This window comes from Miscanthus floridulus, chromosome 8, assembly GCF_019320115.1.
Source record: "Miscanthus floridulus cultivar M001 chromosome 8, ASM1932011v1, whole genome shotgun sequence".
Lineage (NCBI taxonomy): Eukaryota > Viridiplantae > Streptophyta > Magnoliopsida > Poales > Poaceae > Miscanthus > Miscanthus floridulus.
This window is the reverse complement of record NC_089587.1, coordinates 116,233,455-116,246,081: the sequence shown is the minus strand read 5'-3', so window position 1 is coordinate 116,246,081 and position 12,627 is coordinate 116,233,455. Positions and strand designations below refer to the sequence as shown.

Below are 12,627 nucleotides of genomic sequence, written 5' to 3'. Positions count from 1 at the left end.
CGCCTTTTCTTCTTGTTACCCCTTTTGTAATCGGATGGTTGCGTGTGCCGAGCCCTCGTGTCGGCAATCTTGTAATGGGATATGGCTCTTCGATTTTTGTTGCGCGATTTTGCGCTGAGCCATCGAGCCGGCTCTTGTGCATGCTGCGCCATGGCTGTAGTCATAGCCCGCCCCGAACATCAGAAATGAGCGTCGGAAATGTAGTCCAACTTCACGATCCCGGGCCTGCACAAGTCTCAACTCCCCCAAGCGACCGACACCGTTTCTATTACGGCAAACCAGGGCTGGCTGGAAACCCAAGCCTAAAACAGAGCCCAAAACCTGGCCGGGGTCTAGCAGCTCTTTTCTTTCGCGTGCCGGTGCTTCTCGTGTTGGTGGCCAAGGCAAGCAAATTAAGGGCCGAGGAGTGGACTACGGTGAACAAGACGAGTAAATGACAATGCTAAAGGAGGGATAAGTTTTGTTCAAACTTCTATTGCGACGCTTGTTCTTCTTTATCCACCTTTTCGTAGGTAATACCCAAAAAACGTGCACATCGTATCCGCATTTTCTCATATTTTTTCCCATCTCCTCACTTTTTGATGCAGCGCACTATTTTTGTTGCATCCGACCATGTAGAAATTATTAGGGGGCTCGTTGTATGTAACCTAAAGAAAACCATAAAAAATAGGGTTATATAATTAATTTATATTGTTATATATCTAAATTTGTTATATATATCACTTGCCAATAAATATTTCTAGAAAATAAGAAATCAAAGTTATGCTTTGGAGACTTGAATTTCGAGTGTAGTTATTTAATTAATTTTAAGCACATGACTCGATCCATTTTATAGATATATGATTTTTATTTTTTATAGATATATCTAGTGGTGTAAAAGCTAGATGGCTGCCCCGAGAGACAACATGGATGAAGAAATGATGGATATTATCAACACCGGCACTCAATTTGCCGATGGTGACCAGCAGGATGTAGATGACGGGAGTCAATACCTGGCTCTTGAAAATAATCAAGAAAATATTGTGCAAGAAAATACTAGCGAGGTATATATATTTATATATATATTTGAATATCTATCATCTATTATGTGTACACATGATATTTATTTATTCTTTTTATACGTAGCCCTCTGGATCAACGACCACAACGGCGAAAAGCAAAAATATTCGAGGCCCAAAAAAGCCATTGGAGGGGCGCTACATAATATCGGAATTCAATATTGAGACAGGCGAACCACTTGGTCCACATGCAAGAAAATTTGTGCAACACTGTGGGTACCTTGTAAGGGACAGACTTCCGATCAGTGCATGTGAATGGAAGCAAAAGATCAACGAGCCTCATATTAGTTTTGTATCTGATCTTGATAAGAATTTAATTTGGGATGACATCCTTCAATATTTCACATTGCAAGCAGATGATTATGATGATATCAACGATGATGAATTGAAGGAGCTAGTTCAAAAGTGGGCTATGAAGAAGATGGCCACACAATTCTAGACTTGGAAGAAATTCCTATACACGAAATACATCAAGAAGAACCTAACGCCCAATTTCAATACTAGGGGCCCGCTCGTGAAGTTGAGGCCCTACTGGAATGATTTTGTACAGTACAAGACATCGGAAGAGGGTGAGGAACGGGTGAGAAGGAACCATGAGAATGCCCGACAGAAGGTATACCACCATGGCATGGGATCAGGTGGCTACGCGACTACCATTCCCAAGTGGGAAAAAAATGGAAGCGGACATTCTTGCAAAGGGTATCACACCAGAATCACTCAATAGGCCCAAACGCGTGAAGAATTGGTTTTTCGCTCATAGGGAAAGACTGGACCTAGAGACCGGGAATCTAGTTCATGGCCCAAAACTCGAAAGAGCAACACAAAGATTTTCTTATGCTCTACAAGCTAAAGCTATTTTTGCGTTCAGGCCCAATAGAGAGACGGATGAACTGACGTATGCCATCGGGACTGCTGAACATAGTGGCCGAATGAGAGGTTTAGGACGGAACATTTCTTAGGAGCATGGTTTCCCTAACGACAGAGATACCTACAGAAGCCGACAGAGAAGGAAGGATGAGGAAGCAGCGTGGATCAGCAGGTTGGAGGAATATGTTCGTGAGTCATGGGAGGCGTTGCTTCAAGCACAGGAGCACGAAAAAGACATACAAGGTAGAATACAGGATGAAATCATAAAACAAGTGCAAATAGCAATGAGTGCCCAAAGGTAGGCATCAAATCCAAGAATCAACATTAATATTAGCCCCCCTTGATCAGTTGAAAAGCAGCTGCGCTTCAATAGAGTTGCCAAATCAAGATGATGCAATGCTACGTTTCCCCGTGGATGACATCACTGCACCGTTTACATCATGTGAGCTACATATTCTAAAAGAGAATGCCACAATCATGGTGGCTTTCAGTGTTTTTTCTCCTCCAGATCCTACCAAGACACCAAGAATCCATGGGGCAATAATACCACCTGGATATGTTAGCGTCTCAGTGGATAGAGTTAACAAAGGTTTTAGTGATCTGGCTCTTGACATTCCAGGAGGTGATGGGGAGAAGACTCTAGGAGAAGCAGAGAAGACATTCATACTATGGCGCAAGCGCTACATCATTATTCCTAGGGTCTCTAGTCCACCGCCGCTTCCTCAACTGCTAGACAATAGGTGCGGACAAAAATGAACAAAATAAATTTTCACTAATTTTCTATTGACATGCATGATTAATAATAACAATTTCTTATACCTAATTATTCTTTTTTGAGCTCACACAGCAGGGCCTCCACCAACCTAAGTCTAATTATTCAATCTCCAGATCATCATAGTGCTCTGGGCAATGATTATGCAACGCCGCCACCGCCGCCACCTCTAAGGAGGTCTCCAACGCCTCCAAGGTCTCCACCGCTGCCACCTCCAAGGAGGTCTCCAATGCCTCCAAGGAGGTCTCCAATGGCTGCCCCGCCTCCCTTGATGACCAAGAAGCAGCTAGCTCCTAAGAGGTCCGCCCCGCAAACGAAGCCGTTGGCCCACCAGCCGGCAAAGAAGAAAGCCTCGTCTAATCCAGTTATTCCCCAAAAACTGTCTTACGAGAAAAGTGAAAAGAAATTAAATGCTATAGTACAAAAAGATGTGAACAGTTTCTTCGAAAAAGTAAGAAAGTAACGAGAAGCGAGGGAGAACCTGGAGAAACCATACTTCTACCTACCTCCAAATCTTCTAAGAAAGAAGGTGGACCAGAAAAAGCGGGAATCTCAAAAGACCCTGCCAAAATTGAACTACGACCGCTCTCTCACCAAGTCATTTGAGGCGGCGCAGAAAAAGACTAGTGCAGGGAAAGGTGTTGCACAACTCGGATAACAATCGCAACAATCAGTCCCCCCTCTTGTCATTCGTAATGAATATGGTTCAAATTTAGACTTACTGGACGTCGATTTTGAGGACCTGGTTCGGTTTTATGAGGATATTGGTTTGGACCTTGCCCAAGTGCTTGCTGAAGGACCATCTGCTCCGAAAGTGGATCCTTGGAAGAAATTTGAACATGGAAAGAGTCTATACAACCCTGAGGCCTTAGGTGAACTGGAATGTACCTGCTAAACAAGTGGTACATGGCGGCATGTGAACGGGGAGAGACCTTTGTTTCTATCAGAGTTAGAGACCAACATTACTTCCTTGGCGATGACGTTATATATGTCGAGTTTTTAGAATTACACCAACTATGCCACCTGGACTCTCTCGACAAATGTCTCATTAGCTGCTGTTGTCTGTAAGTGTGATTATTTTCTACTATTAAAGTGTATATATATAAAGCTACATGTATATATATAAATTATATATCCTCACACTATATTTTTATATATGTAGATATGAGATGACAGAACTCAGAAAGAGAAAGGATAATGATGTTGGTTTCGTTGATCCAAATGTCGTATTCAAACATCCTAATCCTCCGCCTCAATGGAAAGCTGAACTCGAGAAAAATCTCATGAGGTTCTTAGTGAACCAACAAAACAAGGACATACTCTTACCCTACAACTTCAAGTGAGTGTTAAATAATTAATGTCGATCATATGAACATTTATTCAATTATCAATTATTTGCTTACTAGCTAAGCTATATATATATATATATATATATATATATATATATATAGAGAGAGAGAGAGAGAGAGAGAGAGAGAGAGAGTTAATGTCGATCATATTTATGTATAAAAACATATGCATCAATCACTGGATATTAATGATCATCGATATAGCCAATAGTCGGTTGAGCATCTTAGACTCGTTAAGAAAGAGCAAACAGAGTACCAAGACATGATATATATTATCTAAGAGTAATTTGGTCTCTCTAGCAACTATATATACCTCGATCTCTTAACTGCAATAATTATTAAAGGCCAAATTAATTTTTTATTTTATTGGGCGCAGTGTTTGGAAAAGTTTTATTGAGGAACACCACATGAAACATTGCAAAGCGCCACTGAATGTAATCGCACACAAAGTAAGTACTAGGCTAAGCTATCTCCCATGCATGTTTTCAATTCACTGAATATATATATATATATATATATATATATATATATATATATATATATAGGGAGAGGCTATTCAGTAGCCGGCTACAAAATAAGTTATTCTGTAGCCACCTCCATTTACTATAATTTTATATACTAATTTACCATAATGTCAATACATATTTACGATAGTTGGGTTACTATAACACATGGGGATATTTACCATAACGTTATATTAAACCACTTAGTAAGGAGTTACTATAATCTCGTAAATTAACATAGTAATTATCATAACTCAAAGTGGCTACAGAATAAGTTATTCTGTAGCCAGCTGCAGGATAGTATATATATATATATATATATATATATATATATATATATATATATATATATATATATATATATATATATATATATATAATTTAATTAACACCATGCATGCTTTCAATTCACCGGATCTTTTTTCTCGTAAAAGTGGGTTCTGAGGCAAGAACAGGGGAACAACTACTACGGATACTATGTTTACGAGTTCATCATGGCGTACTCAAAAAGAACTCCTGAAAAGATGCTCAAAGTATGTTATATAAATATATTCATATATTCACAATTTCTTTTATTGCCCATATATATAAGTAATCACGTGACCAACACACACATATTATATATATATATATATATATATATATATATATATATATATATATATATATATATATATATATACTTTTTCTTTAACTTTTATTGAAGACTCTATGGTTGAAGGAAAAAGTGACGTGACCAACTCAAAGCAATTCAAGAGACCATAGCATGATTTTTTAATGACCAGGTCCTAAACCCCGCCGGCGAGTTCTACAATAACATGAACGAAACATGGAAGCCAAACCAGATGGAGTGAATTTGTTATCCCAAGGATATGATAGAAAATACAATGCAAGCTTTATTTGTAATATATATATATATATACATATTATATGTACATGAAATAACGTACAATATATGTATATGCATGTAATATATAAATTAGTTTCATACTTTAGTTTGTACAAAAGGTTCGAACATTATAAACGTGTAGAATACGTATATTATTAGCAGCGTAGAATGCGTATTCGAAAACCTATTCGAAAACCAAAACGAATCATCAATTGAAAATAGAAACAAAAAAAAGAAAACTTTTAGTCCCGGTTGGTACGAAAACCAAAACGAATCATCAATTGAAAATAGAAACAAAAAAAAAGAAAACCTTTAGTCCCGGTTGGTAATACCAACCGGGACTAAAGGACTGGCCCACGTGGCTAGGCCGGAAGGCCTCTTTAGCCCCGGTTGGTATTACCAACCGCCGGGCGAAAAACCGGGACTAAAGGAGAGGGGCCCTTTAGTCCCGGATTCGTGCTCCCAGTTGAGAAACCAGGACTAAAAGGGTTTTCCAATCGGAAGTACAGTTTGTTTCTGTACTAGTGATCACATACTCATTCACTTCAGGAATACTATCGGCATCACTTGCTACCTTGATACTACTAGGTTCAGAGACATGCAATGGAGAACTTTTTTTTTCGAGAACGGACATAGCAGGTGTTTCATTAAGAAGCAACGGAGAACTTCCACTACCACTTGCACACGGTCCTGCTGTTATAGTGAGAGCTTTTTTGCTGGTAGGTTCTGTCCAGGTTTAGTAGAATTTTAGCTAGTCAATGGGTCTATGCAAACCATTGCCAATCCACGAGAAACATGTAGTGCCAACCCACGAGAATCTGATCAGAGAACTATATTATGTCCTCTTCCCGATATTTTAGAAATATGTGTTATTTGTTGAAAGATATGCTAACTCACGACTAGGAAGACGAATGAGTAACAATATTGCCTGAAGGACTGCCGACTCCACTGCGTTCTTCGCCTTCAACACTATCTTTCACCGTGGTGTGCTGGAGATGACAGAAATTTGGCTGAAGATTAGATAAATTTGACTTTCTAGGCTTTCAGAGCGTTTGAAGGTTCACAATGTTGCAAATGTCTTTGTCCTTTTGTGGGTAGACGTTGCATTTATTTGATGAGCAACCTTGTTCAAAATTGCTAGCCACAACTAACTATGTTTCTGTTTATTTTACAGTATTGTCTTCAGTATCTTAATTTTACACACAAATACTAGCTAGAAAACATAGTCGTTCTGAGAACAGTACAGTTTACAATGACAACATTTATGTTTTGATAAAATTTAAAACCGTTCAAACCAGTATCATAGATATCGGACGGCATGGGAATTTTCTTGCCCGAGCTGCCAGATCCTGCTGCCAAATGTTCTTCTTCTTCACTTATTGGGAACCGTCGCCGCGACCAGGAACTCACCGGCAGCGCCGCCGTCAGGCATGACGACCGCAAGCCCATCGCTGCCACTGCCACCTTTCAGGATGCTGTACGACACGTGCAGGGGTTTGCTGTCCCTGAGCACCAGTTCCTCCAGCCCAAGCTCCTGCCACTGGGCATCCTCAAGCTTGTATCCCCCGCCACCGCCGCTCCGCGGCTGCCGGTAAGCCGCCGCGCACGTACGTCTCGACGCTCAGCCTCCCCTTGCCGTCGCTGTCGTCGAAGATGACGATCGGGAACTGCGGGGGCACCTTGCCCGCCGCGCCAAGCCGTTCCTTCGCCTGGGCGACACAGGCGACGGCGAGCACGTGGTGGTCGGGTGTGCCTGAGCCGGTGGTGGCAGGTCTGGCTCTGAAGAGGACGGTTTCGGCGACGTGGTCGCTGCCGTCGGTGGAAGCGAAAGCGTCGAGGGGGATGGACTTGATGAGCGCGCGCACGGCCCTGGCGCCCGGGCGCTGGAAGTAGCTCGCGTACTGCATCAGCGGGTTGGTGGCGACATCGTTATGAGCCTTCATCCTGGCGTGCGTGCGCGCCCACGACGCGAGGAACCTCGCCAGCGACAGGGGATCGGACAGCATCAGGCTGCAGCTGACGCCCACGGCGAAGCCTCCGTCCCCTTGGAACCGTGTCAGTTGATCGAGCAGACAACACAAAACGTTAGCTATTGCTATTATGAACATGTACATGTACCTCTCAAGTCACAAAAGAGTACGTAGTATCGTCGTTACTAAGTCGCATGAAGTCATCAACACATTTGGACTTTACCTATCAAATGTTATTTTAAATATTTTGATTGAAGTTTTGGGAAAAAAATATCATTAGAAACTGTCTGATAGCTAGTTAGTCTTGTAATATTTTACAAGGTCACATTGCTTTTCTTTGTATATTGAATTGCTCCCTCTCCGATCCAAATTGTAGTTACTTTAGTTTTGTCCTAAGTCTAATTTCTTTAACTTTGATAAAAAAATATAGAAAATTGCACTAACATCTATAACATCAGTTTAGTAGTATAAATTTCTCCATGAAATATGTTATGATAGCTCCAACGATGGAATGATTCTACGTACCAGATTCGGGCCTCTCCAAGGTTGCCTCGCAGTAGTCCCATAAAAACACGACGTGCGGGACCTTGCCGCATCGGCCATTGGACTCCAGACCTTACTCTAATCACCTCAAGGATAGGGGGCCTCACCAACATTGGCGGACCCCATTGGAAATTTCAGGTAGGACAGACCATCAGGCATATATGTCTACCGATATTTCAGTTGAACCACAAATGTACAATTCTATCCTAACTAGGAATTTGACAAATGATGATAAAGACAAGCATTCAAAATGATTACTTCTCATATATAAAAAACACAAAAGGATAGCTTTTAGTCACCAAGGTAATTAAGTAAGGGTTGGCATGTTGCCCGAGGGGAGGTAGGGCGGCCACCCCACCTCGCCCTATGGGTGGGTCCGCCTATACTCACCACATTTGTCGTTGGACTCCATGCCACAGATCTATCGCCTAAATTGCCATCGGATATAGGTGTGCAACACCGTCCCCATAACTCAAGGATATCTTCCAACAACCAAGCTTCTTCCACCAAAACCTCGATCCAAACACATGACTCTCACCCACCAACAGGCACGTCGCAAGATGCTTGCACTATCTTCTGATGATGTTCCATGTTAGAATAACCCTGACCAAATATGGTTATCCATCACAGTCTGCTGCAAGCCATATACTCCCATGTCATCGTTACTGCAAGCGCCATCTTTCGACGCCTCGCCACACTAACCATTCCCATGTAGGGCTAGCCGCCATGAGGGGCAACCCAGGCCGACCAGGAGATAGAAGGATTTAGTTTGACTTAAAAACAAAGTAAATATGGACTATAATAGAACAAAAGGAATATTAGTCAGTGCCTAGAAAGTGTGTGATCAAAACAAACATTCTTTTACCATTATTATTAGGGTGCGCAAATGGAATTTCAGGATGGAGACTCTCCGTATTGCTGGTGTAGTTTACAATACTTTATCAGAGTAATGACAGGTTGTTGGTTGTTGTAGCTATATATTTATATTGATTTGGACGTATATCTTCATCGGATAAGATATATAATTATTATTATATAAATGTTGTTTTTTAAGCTTTATATAAATGTTGTTGGGTGATGTAGCTATATGTATATATCATTTGGCATTTTCATTCAACAGACATGACACGTTGTTGGGTGACGTGGCTAGCTAATACTCCCTCAATTCTAGAAAGCACAAGCGGATTCAAGGAGTAATAAGAGTTACCATATATATAGTGCTAGTTAAGTCAAATAATTCTAAATTGTCTAAGGACAAGTATATTGGCCCATGTCAGCTATTTAATACTCACTCTGTTCTAAATTATAACTCATTTTATATTTGCTAATAAGTCAAATTATTTAATTCTGACTAAGTTATTTTTTAGAAGAATGTATTAATATATATAAAATACCAAATGAATGCATTATCAAAAGATATTTCATTCACAATTTATTGAAACTATTTTGATGTTGTAGTTGTTAATACATTTTCTACAAATTTGGTCAAGTAGTTTATCTTTAAGACAAAGTTAAAGTAGACTATAATTTAGAATAAAGGGAGTATGTCATTTGTGTGACGTAGGTTTCTACGTGATGTGGATGAAAAAGAGAGATGTTAGGGGAGATAAAAGGTTGTTGTCCATCTTGTGAATCATTAGATTTTGGCACTACAGGACATTTGCGTGGCATTGTACTATGACATGACATACTCTCTTCTCCCTTTTTATTTGTCGTTCTCACTTTCTGAGAAGTCAAATGTACTCAACTTTGACTAAGTATATATTAAAAAATATTAATATTTATGGTACACAATTAATATCATTGGATAGATTTTTGAATCCATTTTCACAATAATTTAATTGGATATACAAATGTTGCTAATATTTTCTACAAATCTAGTTAAATTTGAAAAAAGTTTGATCAACACGTATCTCAGGGCGACATTTAATTAGGGACAGTGGGAGTAATATAGTGGGTGTATCTTTTTTTCTTCCATTGATCAACAGACTAAGGTAAGGTGTAGTTACCACTAGACAACTAAAAAAGACAACATGTTGCAGGGTATTTGTTAATAGTTAAGTTACATGGAATCCATGGAGTGGTTAATTAAGATAATAACATTGTACTTGCTTTATTTTTGTATGGGATAGAGAACTTTCAAGTTGATAACTTTGGACTTAAGATCAATGACCTTCTGCAGCAAACTGAAACTTTAAACTAAACTACACAATTGTCAACCAAAGATTAAAAGCATTAGAACCATAGACTTTTCACATAGAGCTTGGCATAGATTTTTCACATAGTTGAAAGCTCTATGCAAACCTTTTCAACCCAAAGCTATATGCCAAGCTCCAACACATCTTTGCCAGCACGCACATAGAGCTTGGATTTAATATCTGAACTTGTTACCACGCGCGCGCGCCATCATGAATCGGCTCTCAAGGTAGATGCGCCTGGCATGGGCATGGAGCCATGGATCTTACCTGCACGTAGACGAGCGCGCTCACGTCGGGGTCCTCCGCGTTCACGTCAGCCCACGGAGCCAGCGCGGCCTCCTAGCTGCGCGCCCGGTCCTTGTCCTGGACGGCCTCCAGGAACTCGTCGAGGGTGACCTCCGCCGTGGCCTCTACGAGCCTCACGCCGGCGTCGTTCAGCTTCACCTCCCATGACCCGTCCGCGTGGCGCCGGAGCCGACCGGCCATCTCTGGGTGGTCGGCCACCGCCTCGCTCAGCGACTCCTTCGCCCACATCGCCTCCTCCCACAGCCGCGAGGCCCCCTTCTCTCCAGCGTTCGCGCGGTAGTAGAGTACCACGCGTGTGCGCCGCTGCAGTTCCCAGGCCGCCCCTACAAATCGATTTGTAGGGACGGCTGGTGTTATCAGCCGCCCCTACATATCGATTTGTAGGGGCGGCTGGTGTTATCAGTCGCCCCTATAAATCCGATTTGTAGGGGCGGCTGGATATTGAGTCGCCCCTACAAATCAATTTCCAGAAACCACGAAAAAGGGGCAAAAAAATAGCAATTTTTTTAACCGAGGAGGTCCCCACCGGCAGCCACACACACCCTCACTCTATGGTTGCATAATTTTTCCGGCAGCCACACACACCCTCACTCTATGGTTGCAGCATTTTTTTTACAATTTTTGCACACTTTGCGTCGGCCGGGATTTGAACCGGCGACCTCTCTCTCGCGCGCCATCTCCTCTACCACTACACCTCACATTCACTTGTGTCCACAATCCATTTTGATTCCCCATGTATTATACAAAACTGAGCATAAATTGATTGTTTTAGGCCCTAAACCAATTCAAATGAAAAAGTTGTCAACTACAAAGTTTTATAACTTTTCGAGATCTACAACTTTCATTTTGGTAGTTTCTCCATCCGATGTCACTTATAAAATTTGAAATTCAAATAATAGAAATTCGAACGTAGTTTTCCATGACAAGATGGTTTCAAATGAGAAAGTTATCAAGTACAAAGTTTCATAACTTTTCAAGATCTACAACTTTCATTTTTACTGTTTGTCCATCCGAGGTCGTTTAAAAAATTTAAATTTCAATTTTTTGGAAATTCAAACGTAGTTTTTCTTGACAAGATGATTTCAAATCAAAAAGTTGTCAACTATAAAGTTTCATAACTTATCGAGATGTACAACTTTTATTTTGATTGTTTCTCCATTCGAGGTCGTTTACAAAATTTAAATTTTAAATTTTAGAAATTCAAACGTAATTTTCCTTGACAAGATGATTTTAAATTAAAAAGTTGTCAACTATAGAGTTTCATAACTTTCTGAGATCTACAACTTCTATTTTGATCATTTATTCATCCGACATAGTGGTAGTAATATTGTTCACAAATGTTACATATCCCTCTTATTGTTTATGAAACTATAAGAGAGATATGTAAATTTTGTGAACAATGTTATTACCACTTTATCGGATGAAGAAATGACCAAAATAAAACTTGTAGATCTTGATAAGTTCTGCAACTTCTATGTTCATGATTTTTTCATCTGAAATCAATTAGTGTTCCAAAATAACGTTTGGCCTTCTCTATGTGCTCCTCTAGATATTGTTCCTCTTTTGTCCCTCTCTTTTTTATATTTTTTGGGCTGTCGTTGTTTTTTGAGAAATTTTGACTTTTTCTTTTTTTGATATTTTTCCTTCACTTAGGAGCACAAAAGAAGTAACTACAGAAAATAAGAGCTCAAACAAGTGAAAGACGTGACCTGTGAAAATTTCAGAAGACGTGCTCAAAATCGACAAAAAGCTTATGACCACGAAAAGATGATCTTATGACCACTTTTTGACCAATTTAAAATTCTCCAACCCCGATAAAGCGGGGGATGTACGGATCCAAAAAAAATTTCTGATCGATTTGGATATATGGAATGTCGAAATCGGAGTTCGTATGCGAAAACTAGACCAGTTTTAAGAATTGGCTCCGAATTAGAGGACAAAACGGGAACAATAATTTCAAACAGTATTTTCAAGTAGTAAATGATCTCAACTGAAAAAGTTGTCAACTACAAAGTTTCATAACTTTTCGAGATCTACAACTTTCATTTTGATTGTTTCTTCATCTGAGGTCGTTTACAAAATTTGAATTTTAGTGCTTACTTTTTAATATTCGACGTCCATTTGTAGAGGCACTTCATTGTTGAGCCACCCCTACAAATCAATTTGTAGGGG

General features: G+C 40.2%; 1 pseudogene; it reads right to left on the bottom strand.

Annotated features, from left to right (window-relative positions):
• Positions 1-6,776: 6,776 nt before the first annotated feature.
• On the bottom strand, positions 6,777-10,683 carry LOC136473347 (hydroxycinnamoyltransferase 1-like; annotated as a pseudogene).
• Between the last annotated feature and the right edge of the window lie 1,944 nt (positions 10,684-12,627).